Source organism: Jaculus jaculus, chromosome 20 (assembly GCF_020740685.1).
Source record: "Jaculus jaculus isolate mJacJac1 chromosome 20, mJacJac1.mat.Y.cur, whole genome shotgun sequence".
NCBI classification, from domain to species: domain Eukaryota; kingdom Metazoa; phylum Chordata; class Mammalia; order Rodentia; family Dipodidae; genus Jaculus; species Jaculus jaculus.
In genome coordinates, this window is record NC_059121.1 from 8,991,380 (window position 1) to 9,006,532 (window position 15,153).

The window sequence follows — 15,153 nt, forward strand, 5'->3', positions numbered from 1 at the left end:
AGATCCAGCCTGGGCTACAGCGAGACCCTACCTAGAAAAAATAAAAAGAAGGAGAAGAATCAAAAGGATGAAGAACAAGTAAGATCTGATGGCTTCAGGACACCCGTTCAGCTCTCGCGCTGTGCCTACGCCTCCTTCAAGCAGACTGTTCCCAGAAGGACTCCTGGGGTAGAAGGACTTCAACCAAGACTGTGGCCTGTAGGAGAAACTCAGGATGGCCCCTGAATCTACTGCTGCCAACCGGGATGCCTCCCAACGTGCCTGTCCCCTTGACCCTGACAGGGTTCATTCAGTACCTCCATCTTCTCTCTCTCTCTCTCTCCCCTTCTACTTACCTTCCTCCCCACAGACTAATGCCTCAATATGGTCATTCAGAAAAATATTTTTGACAAGGTAAAGCATTCCAACAGCTCTATATGTCTATAAAATATGGAAATACTTAGGGCTTCAGTACAATGACATAGGGGAGGTCAAGCCTGACCCAGGGGCATGGCGGTGACAAGTGGAGGGAGCTGGAACAGCTCTGTGGCCACTTGGAAATTTTTATGCTTGCACTTGTGTTTGGACAATGGGTTCATGGGAAGCAACTAATAACTTTTAAAAGTTGCTGGTACTGGGCTGGAGAGAAGGTTTAGGAGTTAAGGCACACGAACCCAGGTTTGATTCGGCAGTCTACATGTAAGCCAGATGTACAAACTGGCATATGTATCTGGAGTTCACTTGCTGCAACTGAAGGACCTGGTGTGCCCATTCTCTTTCTCTCTCCCTCTCTCTAACTCTTTCTCTCAAATAAACACATACTATTAAAAAAAAAAAAATTGCCAGTATGGACCAGGGGAAATTGGCTGTCTCATGAGCTCTATAAGTCTGTCTTAGGCATGTAACATCCACTAAAATATCAAGAATAACTAGTCAATGTCAGTTGATCATTCTGGTGCATCATCTACAGATGGGCAGGGGCAGCTTCTAGATTCCTGGCTGCCCTGGCATCACCTGGGAAACAGAAAGTTGTAGGTTGGCATCACCTCCAGATAGTCACATTCACTGGCCTGCAGCACAGGGCAGATATCGACACACTGAAATGCCTCAGAGAGATTCGCCTGGGGTGTGTGGACGCTGTGTCCTCTCCAGCCAGGTAGCAGGAAGTTGAACAAATCCATTCCAGGGACAGCACCCCATGAGCACAGGGCTCACAAGGGGGTGTTGAGAGAGCACAAGCTTTGTGGGGGTCAGTGGAGACCTGCCCAAGAGCTAGGGAAGGGCTGGAACGAACCAGCCTGGCTGCCCAAGAGCACTGGGACTGGAGGACAAGGGACACAGGCTCCTGTCATGGAAGATTCACAACTACAAGCCAGTAGGGGGGACACTGTTCATTAGGGGAAGTGAGGGCAGCGAGCTCCTGGAGGCCTCTCCAATGCTGGCTTTTGAGGGCGGGGTAGAAGTTGTTCTTGGCTAGAGGAAAAATGTGGAGGCTCTGGTCTGAGAGGAGAGTGGAGGCAGGTGCCAGGAAGCAGCTCCCGGGGTGTGAGCATCTCTTCAAAGAGGGCGGTCTGAAAACTTTTTGCCCCTCATTCCTTTTTTCTGACTTCTGTGTACCCTGTTTCTAGGTAGAATGGTTTCTTCAGGGAGCATGATGTTGGTGGTTGCTACAGGACTTACAGACAAATCTGAGCTCCATTCCTGGAAGCCAATTTTTAAAAACATTTTTATTTGCTTGAGACAGAGAAGCAGTCAGAGAGTGTGAGAGAGAAAATAGGCTCACCAGGTCCTTCTGCCACTGCAAACAAGCTCCAGATGTGTGCACCACTCTTTGTTTCTTGTTTTACTTGGGTGCTGGAGAATCGAACCCAAGTTATCAGGCTTCCCAAACAAGTGCTTTTAACTGCTGAGCCATCTCTTCAGCCCCTTGAGGCCAAATTTTGCAAGCCTCTACCTTTATGATCCAAAATACACCATGTGTTTCCATCACCAGCATTCTGTTTTGTCAGTTTTGAAGGTCCAGTCAAGAATTTTCATCTAAATGTTCTTTTTAGTTACCTGTATTGTACAAAGTCATTTAAAGGTGACTAAGTCTTGGAACACTTTCCATACTAGAGGATTTACTAATCAAATTAAAATTTCAATCTTTTGGGATAGAGAGATAGCTTAGCAGGTAAGGCACTTGGCTACAAAGCCAAAGGACCTGGGTTCAATTCCCCAGTACCTGCAAAAGCCAGATGCACAGCGTGACACATGCATCTGGAGTTCATTTGCAGTCATTAGAGGCTCTGGTGTGTCCATTATCTTCCTTCTTCTCCTCCTTCTTTTCTCTCTTTCTTAAATAGATAAACAAATTTAAAAATTTCATTAATACATGATTTATTTAATGAAACCCTAGCTCCCATATCTTTCTGCAACTGTGTATTTTTGTGGTTTACTGCTTCTTATATTGTAAGAAAGTGGAGAGTAACGCTTCTAAACCCACATTAGAGTTCAGTTCATTAGCTCTGTCTCTGTGTGGGGTATGAGAAGCTTGAAATATTCTTTTTAGTGTCTTGGGGAAAGTCTGCCTAATTTCGTCAAGGAATTTATTCAGACATTTTAAAATATTTTAATCATTTACAAGAGAGAGAGACAAAAAGAGAGAGAGGAGAATGGGTATGCCAGGGCCTCCAGCCACTGCAAACAAACTCCAGACGCATGTGCCACTTTTTGCCTATGGCTTCAAGTGGGTTCTGAGGAATCGAACCTGGCTCCTTTGGTTTTGCCAGCAAGTGCCTCAACTGCTGAGCCATCTCTCTAGCCTATATTCAGGCTTTTCAAGACAGCAGAGGAGGCCTGGACAGTGTGCATGCACAGCTGCCTGGGCTGGCGGGGGAGGGAAGGGCTGCCTGCTCGCCTGGCCCCGGGTTCTGCGCTCTGAGACAAGCAGCCCCGGGCAGAAGTGTTTGTCAAATTAAACTGCAAAACCCGTCAGCATTTTTGAAGGGAGTTAGGAGTCGAGGGGAAGTGTCTGGAGGTTGTGAGCATGTATGAGGAGAAGGCTGCTCATGAGCCGGTGGCTGGGCCCCTGCTCTGTCAGGTTCCCCTTCCAGGAAGACAGCAGAGGCCAGCGTGGGCCAGAGGTCGCCTGGGTCCGCTCTGCCGTCTCCCACCGCGGTAACTCACTTTCCAAGCGCCTCCTGACAGCCCGGGCTGCGCTGCTGGCGGGCTGGGGCCCGGGGAGGATGGGTAAGTGTGCGTGGGGGGGGGGGGAGGATGGGCATGCCAGCCCCGAGGACCAGCAGCAGGAGCCCATTCCAGAGCTGGACACTGGCACGGGCCATATGGAATCACCAGTGTTGGACAGAAGCAGAACCCCGTAAACTTCTGAGGTCGAGACATCCCAACATTAGGTTTGGGTTCATGGTACAAGTGCTCCTTGGCTATATTTATACAGAATCACACTCCAAAATGATAAAGGACATATCACATTTCTTCCGGTGAGGTCAGCGCTCACTTTCGGTTGGGAGGCAGGAGTATGTCATGAGATCTCCCTCTCACCCTCTGCAGGGGAGCAGGAATGCTCCTTCCGTCATCACCTGTCTGGCACTGTCAGGGGCTAAAGCTTGGTAAATGTCCCAATCTGGGTTAGGGTGTGCTGCTCTCCATGATTCTAAACGTGTACGTAAACCATGTATGGTGGTAGCAGGGCCCGTCTGGAATGTAGGCAGGCATTTATGATAATTAGAAATAATCAAATCCAGACCAAGGAAAAGGCATAAGAGAATGTTCAGTAATTTGTAGCTAAATGACTCTGGGACCTTAAGGCAGCGTATCCAGGTGGTGCTTCAAGGACCCATAAACACTTGATTTAAAGGGGCAATGTTACCATGGTGGTTTATGATCCCTGCACTGAGCTTAAATTGATGGTGTCTGCTCAAAGTACAAATGGAGCAATAGTTTGGTAGCTGGACGGATGGCTGAGAGCCGCCTCTGAGGAGCACGTCACACCCGACACCAGAGACTCCAAGACGGTGGCCCACGAGCCCGTTTGGCAAACGCTTTCTCTGTTGTTTGGAGGATCCACATCCTAGCCTGGGCATGAACGTGTGATGCCCTTGTGTTCAGTTTTCTTTCTCCGAGGTGGAGGAAACACACATAGTGTGAGAGGCTGCCATGTGTGGTGGCGGGGTGGGGGAGTAAGGTATGTAAGGCAAGATCCGGGCCAGCAAGGCAGAGGGAGGCCCAGAGTAACAACTGCAGAGGATGGGAGTGACATTCAGGGAACGGAGATGCCACCTTGGGCACCTCCAGCTCGTAAGAGAGGGTATTGTGCAAGCCCAGACACCACCTGGGAAAAGAGGTTGTGGTCCTGCCAACCCTGGGATTTGCTGGGAAAATAATATGGGAGACTAAAGACTGGGATGAAAATGGATGTCCCAATAAGCACAGGGGAAAACTGACCATCTACTCAGTGGACAGAGTCAGTAATGGATGCTGGTAGAAGAAAGAAAAAACACTAACCAAGTGTCCCTTCTGGATGTCTACTGGTTATGATGATGTGATTAGTGTAGGATACTGACCAGGGAACCTGGATTCCAAATTAATTTCAACTTCTTTTTTTTGCCTCTGATTCCTCATTTGGCAAATAAGACGGTTCAGTCATGGTGTAGCTGAGCTCTGGAATTGCTGCCTGGATGCAAGGACCTGGTTCATGGGCAGTGCTGGACAATGGAACCAACTCCTAGTAAAGAAAGACTAGAAATCAATGATTCTGGCAAAGGCAGTCCTGAGAGGCTGCAGTGTTTGGGGGAAAGAGCTACACAGCAGAGGGACTCAGGATGAGGCTCACAGGTGCACCCACCTGCTCTCTGGAGGTTGGGAAAGGAAAGGAAAATAGCAGAGAAATTTCTTCTTCCTGTCCAGGAGAATCCAGCGAGGAAGGAACAAATGACACACCCCTTGAGCATGGAGAGCTGCCAAGGAGGGCACTTGAAATAGCATGCAGAGGTCCACTAAGGGGAGGAGGGAAACTGGCCACTACATTTCACAGCATGGCCGATCAGGGTGGTGAACACCTGCAACCCCAGCTCTTTGGAGGCAGAGGTAGGAAGACTGCTGTGAGGTCAGGGCCAGCCTGGGCTAGAGTGAGAACTTACCTTGAACACAAAACAACCCTTCATTCCAAAAATGCACTTCACAGATGGTAGTTGCTGACCTCAACTAGAGGACTTCAATGGAGAATGATTGAATGTTACACATGCTGATAGTTGATCTTAGTGACACCAGGAAGCCTCAGTCCCAGGACAAGATCCGAGAGTCCCATTCTTAATGTCAATGGTAGCAGATACAAACGGAAGTGGACATCACGGGTATAATGGCCTGATGGATCATGCACAGGAATTGGCCTTATTTGGAGATGGTGGGTGCATCTGGAAGCCTAGGAGTGGCTGAAACTCACCAGGTCATGAGTTATGGACAGAGATGTTCTTGTTTGTGGTACCACTAAGGAAGGTCTGATGTTACAGACCACCACCAACAACAAAGGCCACCTCTTTACTCCACTCAACAAATAAGGTGAATGTTTCTCAGGAGAGAGCAGGGAGAGAAAATTAGACTCCTGGGGATTTGAGTCTCATGGACAGTGACTAGAGAAGGTCCACAGAGCTCAGAGGTAGTTTGACAGGGACAGAAAGAGGTGCCTGTGGTGGGCAATGGGTCTAGACCCTCGAAGACCTGGGTCCCTCACAAAGGGGCATTCATTTGATTCTTTGATCCAGGCCTGGCATAAGCTAGTCCAACCCTCCCTGACTGCAGATCCTCCCAGACGTGTGCTCCAAGAAGACAGCAGCTTTTCAATAGCAGAAGCCTAACTACCATACATGTCCTGGGAGTGACTAGGGGGCTTCATAACACCAGAAAAGAAGAAAGGAGAAGTCTTAACCTGCATGGACACTACCAGAGGTCTTTTCTTCTGACACCTCTTAATATGTGCCTATAGTCTTCATATATCTAAAGTAAAGGATCAGTTTTGTTCTTTAATCACAAAATTTTATTTTAAAGATCAACACTCAACAGGGACAAAAACCGTTACACTATGAGATGGAGAGTTGGCTCGGCGGTTAAGTGCAATTTCTTCATAAGCTTGACGTCCTGAGGGAGGCTGAGACCACCCAAGTTTGAATTTCCAGATCCCACATAAATAGCTGGGCATGGCCACACCTGCCTGTATCCCTGAGAATGCTGGAGCCCCACAAACTCCAGGAACAGTAAGGAGACGCTGGCTCAGAAACTAGACTCGATGGAGGAGTGACAGACACCACACATTCTGCTCTGGTCACTGTCACTGCGTGTCCCCTGCTGCAGATGTACATATGGCGCCACATCATGCCACATATACACAAACACACACGTGACAGGCAAAAATAAATAAACAAACATTCCACTAAGCAAGGGTTGTATGATGTTTCTCCTTAAGTCTGAGAACACCTTGGAATATGCAGGAAGTCCTTGTGCGCATCACTGTGAACTCTGTGAGGTCAGCATGCTCACTCTTCTCTTTAAAATATTTTATTTTTATTTATTTATTTATTTGACAGAAAAAGAGAGAGAGAATGGGTGTGCCAGGGCCTCCAGCCACTGCAAACAAACTCCAGATGCATGCACCTCCTTGTGCATCTGGCTAAAGTGGGTCCTGGGAAATCAAACCTGGGTCCTTTGGCTTTGTAGGCAAAGACCTTAACCACTAAGCCATTCCTCCAGCCCTCACTTTTTCTTTATAACAAGGCACAGAAACAGCCCAGACAACAGTCAACACTGACCCCCAGCCCGTCTCACAGCAGACACATGGCTCTGTCATACAGCACAGCCACACATCTCTTGACAGCAGGACCATATTCTGAAACAGGCATCAGGAGACATTCTAACCATGTGGGTATTATAGGTTGCTATAGTTACTTTCACCTTGCTGGCAGGAAACACCCAAACAAAAGCAGTGTGGGTGGAGAAAAGGGTTTATTTTGGCTTACAGACTCAAGGGGAGGCTACGTGATGGCAGGGGAAACAATGGCATGAGCAGAGGGTGGACATCACCTCCCAGCCAACATCGTGTGGACAACAGCAGCAAGAGAGTGTGCCAAACACTGGCAAAAGGAAGCTGGCTATAACACCCATAAGCCCGCCCCCAAAGATACACTGTCCACAGGAGTTTCAAATTCTCAAATTGCCAGTAGCTGGGGAGCCTAGCATCCGGAACACATAAGTTTATGGAGGACACCTGAATCAAACCACCTCATAGGGAGAATATTCATGAACTGAGACAGCTGTAGCATCACTAGTGACATAATCTTCAGAGATCAGTTTCATCCAGGCAGTCCCTCATTATGGGATACATACTGCACAGTGGAAGTGGCACCCCATTCTTTCCTTATTACTGAACACCTAGAGAGACAGGGACCTGCAGAGTATCACACAGGAGGAGGGAATGCTGGGGTCGCTTCTGCCCAGGACATTTTCCAAAATCTCATGTCCAGGCTTTTCTCTCAACACTGAGATCCCATCCCTGCAGGGAAGCCTCTGGAAACCTTCGAGATGCCTGCATCCAGCTGCTTTGTGTGACACCAGCCATTCCAGTGTGCAGTCTGTGGTGGTCTGAATCTGATGTCCCCATAAACTCAGGCACTTTGAATGCTTGTTTCCCAGCTGGTAGCAATTTGGGAAGTGGAGTCTTGCTGGAGAAGGTATTTTGCTAGAGTCAGACTTTGAGGTATTCAAGTGCAGTCTCCCCTTTGCCAAAGTTCAGCTCACTCTCTTGAACTGTGTTTCTGCCTGCTATGAGAAAAGCGATGTCAGTCTCTCCTCTACCATCCTCTCCCTCTCACAGGGACAGCTTTGCTTCTAGACTGTGAGCCAAGGTAAACTTGTTCTTCCCATCAGCCTCTTTTGTCAGGTGCTTAGTCCCAGCAATATGAGGATAGCTACAACATGGTCCATCTCACCACAAAATGTAACATTAAATACAATAATAACCTTCCTTGGGACTGCAGATGCCCAAAGTGTTCTATGTGTGTGCAGTGGTCTGTGTGTGTGCAGTGGTCTATGTCTGTGCAGTGGTCTATGTCTGTGCAGCAGTCTATGTGTGTGCAGTGTGATCTCTGTGTATGCAGTGGTCTATGTGTGCAGTGGTCAGTGTGTGTGCAGTGGTCTGTGTGTGTGCAGTGGTCTATGTGTGTGCAGTGGTCTGTGTGTATGCAGTGGTCTATGTCTGTGCAGCAGTCTATGTGTGTGCAGTGTGATCTCTGTGTGTACAGTGGTCTATGTGTGTGAAGTGGTCTGTGTGGGTGCAGTGGTCTGTGTATGTCCAGTGGTCTCTGTGTGTGCAGTGGTCAGTGTGTGTGCAGTTGTCTATGTGTGTGCAGTGGTCTGTGTATGTGCGGTGGTCTATGTGTGTGCAGTGGTCTATGTGTGTGAAGTGGTCTGTGTGGGTGCAGTGGTCAGTGTGTGTGCAGCAGTCTGTGTGTGTGCAGTGGTCTGTGTGTGTGCAGTTGTCTATGTGTGTGCAGTGGTCTGTGTATGTGCGGTGGTCTATGTGTGTGCAGTGGTCTATGTGTGTGAAGTGGTCTGTGTGGGTGCAGTGGTCTGTGTATGTCCAGTGGTCTCTGTGTGTGCAGTGGTCAGTGTGTGTGCAGCAGTCTGTGTGTGTGCAGTGGTCTGTGTGTGTGCAGTGGTCTGTGGTCAGTTGTCAGTGTGTGTGCGGTGGTCTATGTGTGTGCAGTGGTCTCTGTGTGTGATGTGTTCTGTGTGTGTGCAGTTGTCTCTGTGTGTGCAGTGGTCTGTATTTGTGCAGTGGACTCTGTGTGTGCGGTGGCTTATGTGTGTGCAGTGGACTGTGTGTGTGCAGCGGTTTGTGTGTGTGCAGTTTGCCTCATGCAGAAAACCTGTGAGGTCATGTGCCTCCAGACTGGTTCTCTGCTCAGAGACTTGCAGGGACCTGGGTGACTTTGGGGTTAAGTGGCCAGAATTTTTTTTGTGTGTGTGAGTTTGCAGCTGGCCCCAGGAACCTGGCTGGCAGGAATTTGGAGTGCTCTATAAATGAAGTACTGCCACTGGGGCTTTAATGGGTAGGCGCCTAACGAAGCAGCATAATGGCAAAACTGATGTGCCGGCTCTGTGTCTCACAGGCATCATGTTATATTCTGTTGGGAAGAGAAAAACACAATATTTTGGGGACAACTATCATTTCAAACCCCAAATTCTCTTTGTTCCGTGCCTTTCCAAATAGTAACATATATAAGACACTTATTTTTGAAGGTTCTTTTTCACAGAGGAGAAAAGTGTTATTATGTCTGAAACAGAATTTTCAGGCTATGGAGAAAATATTCATACTTTTGCTTGTAAATAAATGCAGGTAAGCATGTTTTCTACCAGTAGAGCCATACTACATGTCCAAAAGAAAAGGCCTCCCTAATTACCCAATCCACTTACTCTGGTATTTCCATATGCATTTTTATATAAATCTTTAAAAACATTGGAAAACAACTGAAAGATGAAAACTTTAACTCAAAAATCAGTCTCTAAGGTGTCTTCTATTCTGGTGCATATAAATAGAGCTTACAAGGTGCTCTCTGAGAAAAATGTTCATGTCTATGAATAAGAATAAAATTGTTGAAGACATACAATGTCATTTTCCAGGGAAAAGTCATGACAGAACCCGCTTGCTTCATAAAATCTCTTCCTCATTTTTATTCACTTTGAAAGCACAATTCCCATCTCGTTTATGAGAAACCCACTCGAAAGCAAGCGCTCTTCCCAGCAGTCTCCTGTACAGCATTTTCATCTATATCTGGCTGCAAACAGGCCGTTGTGACATATTACGATATTACGTAAGTATCAAGAACTAATGAAGTTGTACCAGCCAGGCAAGCATGACATTGCTTCTTTTCTAGGCAGTTTTTTTTTTTTTTCTGAGTCCCCTGAATTTGGAATTTCCCTTTAAAATGTCCCATTAATTCCTATTAAAGGATTACTAGTGCAGAAACTGCACATTACCTTTATCAATGTGTAGGAATAAATGTTAGTCATTCCCAGTTAAAAGCCCTCCTCTGGGTTCTGCTCATGTGCGAACAGTATCACATCAGCGAGTGATTCAGGAGAGGAATGCACCCAGCCTAGAGACTGGAGATGGCTGTTAGCACTAGATATTCTAATTTGGAATAATGTCAGTCTTTATAGCTTATGTTGGAGTGTGCCAGCCACCATCTGTTTATGACACAGATGGATGGGACTTGCCACATAATGACCGAGTATTGATCCTAGAGGTGGAATAGCCATAGGCCTCTCACTGGATGCATGGGGGGCTGCCATCCCAAGTACTTAAGTATGATGGTAGTTTTTATGTATTTCCCCAGTTTCCTCTTGCCAAGGCCACAAGGTACACAATTTTCAACCCTCCTCAATGGTTCTTCTTTTAAAAAAAAATTATTTGATTTTTATTTATTTATTTGATAGTGAGAGAAAGAAGCAGGAAGAGAGAGAGAGAGAGAGAGAGAAAGAGAGAGAGAGAGAGAGAGAGAGAGAATGGGTATACCAGGGTCCCTAGCTACTGAAAACAAACTACTGAAACAAGCACCACATTGTGCATCTGCCTTACATGGGTCCTGGGAAATTGAACATAGGTCCTTTGGCTTTGCAGGCAAGTGCTTTAACTGCTAAGCCATCTCTCCAGCCCTTTCTTCTTTATTTAATGGGTAACTTTATAAAGTGAGCATATTGAGTATTGCTCATATGTCCATTGGGCTGGACCCTTGTGCTACCTCTGCTCTGCCCCCTTTGCTCCGTGAGGTTATCAGTACTCCCTTTAGAGTCATGAATACACCTGCTATTCTCTATGGGTGTGGGGGGAGATGCCTTCCACACTGTGACTCTTACATTCCTCCCGTCCCCCTGTTCAGCAATGTTCCCTGAGCCTTAGAGGGTGAGTTGTAAGTCCCCTTTAAGGTTGACCTCTTCACAACCTCTGATTTTCTGCTTTGATGAGTTTTGAGTCTTCTCAGTGTCTACTGCCATCTCCCTGGAGGAGGTTGTCAGGCCAGCAGTGAGAGCAGCACACGTGTTTAATCTGCCATTTCCACTGTAATGTCTCCTGGGCCCTGGCAGATGAGATAGAAACGAGTTGTCTCATGATAGGAAGTTGCCTTCTTTTCTGTCATTCTGATGGGTCTGGGATCTCCTCTGTATTCATTATCATCTGCTAACAGCAGATTCTCTAGCCAAGAGTGAGATCATGAGATCAGCATTTAGAAAACTTTTTAAAAATTAATTCACTTATTTGACAGAGACAAACAGGTGTGTGGGGGAAGAGAGAGAGAGAAAAAGAGAGAGAGGGAGAGAAATAATGGGTGAACTGGGTTAAAAAACAGGTGCAAATGAACTCCAGATGCATGCAGCACCTTGTGCATCTGGCTTATGTGGGTACTGGGGAATTGAACCTGGGTCCTCAGCAAGAGTTCTGTGCCTGCCCCACTGAACAGTGGGAATGTGGCATGCTCTGCTGTACCCCATCCATGTGATGGTGAAATCACAGGCTTCGGCTGGAATTGCAAGGCACTTTCATTTGTAAAACGTACTCGTTTGACCTGAATGGTATGAGCACAGAGAGGTCTCTGATTCTGCCCAATCTCCCAGCCCGTGTGTGAAGAAGAGCGAAGGTGACCCTTGGCGGTCAGGGTAGGCTCCGCCCAGAGCATGGGCGCACTGAAGAGTAGAACGCCTTGAATGTAGCTTCCATTGCAGAAGACTTCAACAGCTCATGAAGGGCCCTGTGTCAGGGCATCACCTCCTTGGACAACAGCCCCTAAAGTTGTGGGCTCAGAATGTCCTTGTCCTGGAAGGGCTGCCTGGAGGTGTACAACTGTGCCCAGCTCCCCTCACCCCAGCCTTCTCTTCTTCTTTGCCATGTGAACCCCACTTCATATGTAGATCTCCGCCCCCCTGCACTGCACACCACCCCCGCCCTCGCCCTGCCTCTCCCCTGTGCATTCTTAGAAGAGCAGAGCCTGTCGACCTGCCACGGAAGTAATGGGAACAGAACAGGATGGAAATAAGTGTCCGGCGGGTTCTTCATGCCAGCCTCCAGTTTGTCTCTGGACATTATTTTTGGAGTGGACATGACAGTCACAGGCGCTTCAATAAACTGAAGAAAGACAGCTAGCTGTAAGGTTGGTGCATGATGGCAGGGAGCAAGGCCTCCACATGAGCCAACCCTTGATTAGGGTGCAGCCCCGGGTGCCCTGGGCAATGCACAGCGGTCCCAAGGACCCATCTGGCTTCAAACAGTCCTGTCTGAAAGCATATGGTGTTGATACCAAAAACAGGGACCTGAGGAACCCAGGCCTGGAGGAAGGAATCTGGGAGGCTTTGAACAGACCCCAGGGCAGGACGCCAGAAGGCGCTGGCGGTGGGTCTGGGCCCCACAGGTGGACACAGGAGTTGGAACATCAGCCCTCGGTGGGTTCAAAGTACACAAAGAACAAACTAACGGGGTGGGGAGGATCCCGAGCCCTCCTCAGACAAACCCATCCCTGAGGCATCTCAGGTGGCCAGAAACAGGCCTGCAGACAACTGGCCACACCCGAGGAGCTGGGGACAGGCGTATCTTAGGGTTACATTGTCATTTAACTGTGCGGAGTGAGTCCCCAGGAGTGAGCGCAACTTGAGAACGGACGCCGCGGTCCCGAAGCTGCACAGCTGCGCGGAGTCCCAGCTAGAGAGCCGAGCTCCGGCGGCTGGCACCAGTCACATTGCCAGGCAGCCTCCCTACAGCCACTGGGAGGAGACAGGAGGTCCTTGGTGGGGCCGACACAGGCGAGTACCATGTGGCAGCAGCCTGTAGAGTCAGGCCGCCTCCTCGGGCACTGTGACCCGTAAAGGGAGGTTTGAGTTGCGGTCCTGAGAGAGGGAGATGGGCATGAAAGGGGAGCCCAGACTCCACGTTGGACTGGGGGATGAGGATGGGTGGTATCCTGTGAGATAAAGGAAGCCCACGTGGGAGTGGGTGGATGGGCACGCCTCTTTGCCCAAGGCCCTGGGCATGGAGGATGGGGCAGAGTTTCACCTCAGACCCTTTATTCCTCACCGCTGTTGGCACTTCTCTTGCCTTGGATTAGAGACACAAACCCGCAGATTGGCCTGAGTGCCAGCAGCAGAGCCCGGGGTATGTGGGAAGAGAGAAGCTCCGCTACGAAATGGTAACTGGGCAGATCCGCAGCTGTCTCAGCTGTCTTTTGACCCCAGTCTGGGTGAACATCCCTGACCAGCGGAGGAGGAGGTGGAAGGCGGTTTGTCATTCATAAGGCCCTCCCCTAACCCAGCACCTCTTCTTGGAGACAGCTTATTACTTTTATTTACTTACTTCTTTATTTATTATTATTTATTTATTTGAGAGAGAGATACAGAAATAGGCAGGTAAAGAGAGAGAGACAGAGAGAGAATGGGTGTGCCAGGGCCTCCAGCCACTGCAAACGAACTCCAGATGTGTACACCCCTTGTGCATCTGGTTTACCTGGGTCCTGGGGAGTCAAACTTGGGTCCCTTGGCTTTGCAGGCAAGAGCCTTAACCTCTAAGTCATCTCTCCAGTCCTATATACTTATTTCTTTGCTCTTTTTATTCTGTTCTCATCCCTAAAGCTTTTACCTATGTCTGAACATGAGGCACGGGCAGGAAGTGACAGGTGCTTGTGTTGGGAGTTGAAACCTGAGGAGGTGAAATTTTAAGAGACTTTTGGTACTGTAAGTATTTCCAGTGTTGGTAGTTATTTTGTTGCCCAGGCCAAACTTCTGGATGACTTCTCTCTCTAAGAAAATGTTTCGATATTGAATGAGCTTTGGCAACTCCGGGTAAGTATTTAAGTTTCCATCAGAGTTCCAGGCATGCAGCCTAATAACCCTGACGGCACAGGGTAAAGCCGTGACCCTGACGCCGGGGACACATGTTGCCCTGGGTCCCCCTGCGTGGCTCTGGACAGCCCGAGCCCTGCAAGCGAGGCCACGGCAGCACAGCACAGGAGGGAGAGAAGCAAACCAGCCCAGCGTCGGAGTTAAGAAAAGCTCGGCTGGGACTGATTTAATGCCAGGCCAGAGCTGGCGACTCAACACTCGGAAAAGGAGCAGGCGTGGTGGCACACGCCTTTAATCCCAGCACTTGGGAGGTCGAGGTAGGAGGATTATCATGTGAATTTGAAACCAGCCTGAGACCACATAGTAAATCCAGGTCAGCCTGGGCTAGAAGGAGACCATACCTCAAAAAAAAAAAGGAATTTTTCCGAAATCTTAGAAGACGTAGGAAAGAACTCCAGCAAGACTGGCAAGACTGCAGTCATTAGTCCATGCTGGACTCTCACTCAGTGACACAATGTCACCTACCCTGAGTGAGAGACCCCAGGGTTACCACAGCAGGGAAGCAGGCCTGGCCTCCTGTGTCTGCGTGGGAGCTCAGCGAGGGGGTATTCCAGGGCCACATCGTCTCATGGCCTCTACTCTTCCCCGTCACTGGAACTCCAGGGCCCAAAGCACTGTGACAACATTCGGAAAACATGAAAAGAGGAGCCTTGGAAGAAACGTGCTTACCTAACAGAACCAACTGCATGGGTTTTCAAGGTAAACCCCAAGAATGGAAACGGCTGCAAAGAATACAGCTTCATTTCCAAGTTTCCAGGGCAGCTCTGGGGTTTTAATTCTATCGAGGCTGAATGTTACTCCAGACATGTTGGTGATAACATTTCTCATAACCCTAAAACCAATTATGCTTTAAATTGAAGTCATTATTACACGCTAGAGAAAATTTTTTCTTATGTGAAATGCCCTTTGTCCTGGCATCCAGGAACTAACATTTATGTAAAATTTTGACAAGTTCATTAATTAACTGGGAAACTTCAATTCATGTGCATTTCAGGAAACTGCCAAAGCCCACAGGGGCCCTGATCTCAGTGGGCCTGGGGAGGGAGAGAAACAGCAAGCTGGAGTACCCAGGAGCCTTCCCAGAGGGCAGGGTGCATTGTGTGATGGGATGTAACAGTGAGAGGCACACTTGTGGGGGACCCAGGGTGGCCATGGGGCAAGGCAGTCAGGTCGGGGGCAGCGAAGTTTGGCAGCAGGAACAAGTGTGCGTTCTTGCACTTCTGCCCACTGCACAGAGCC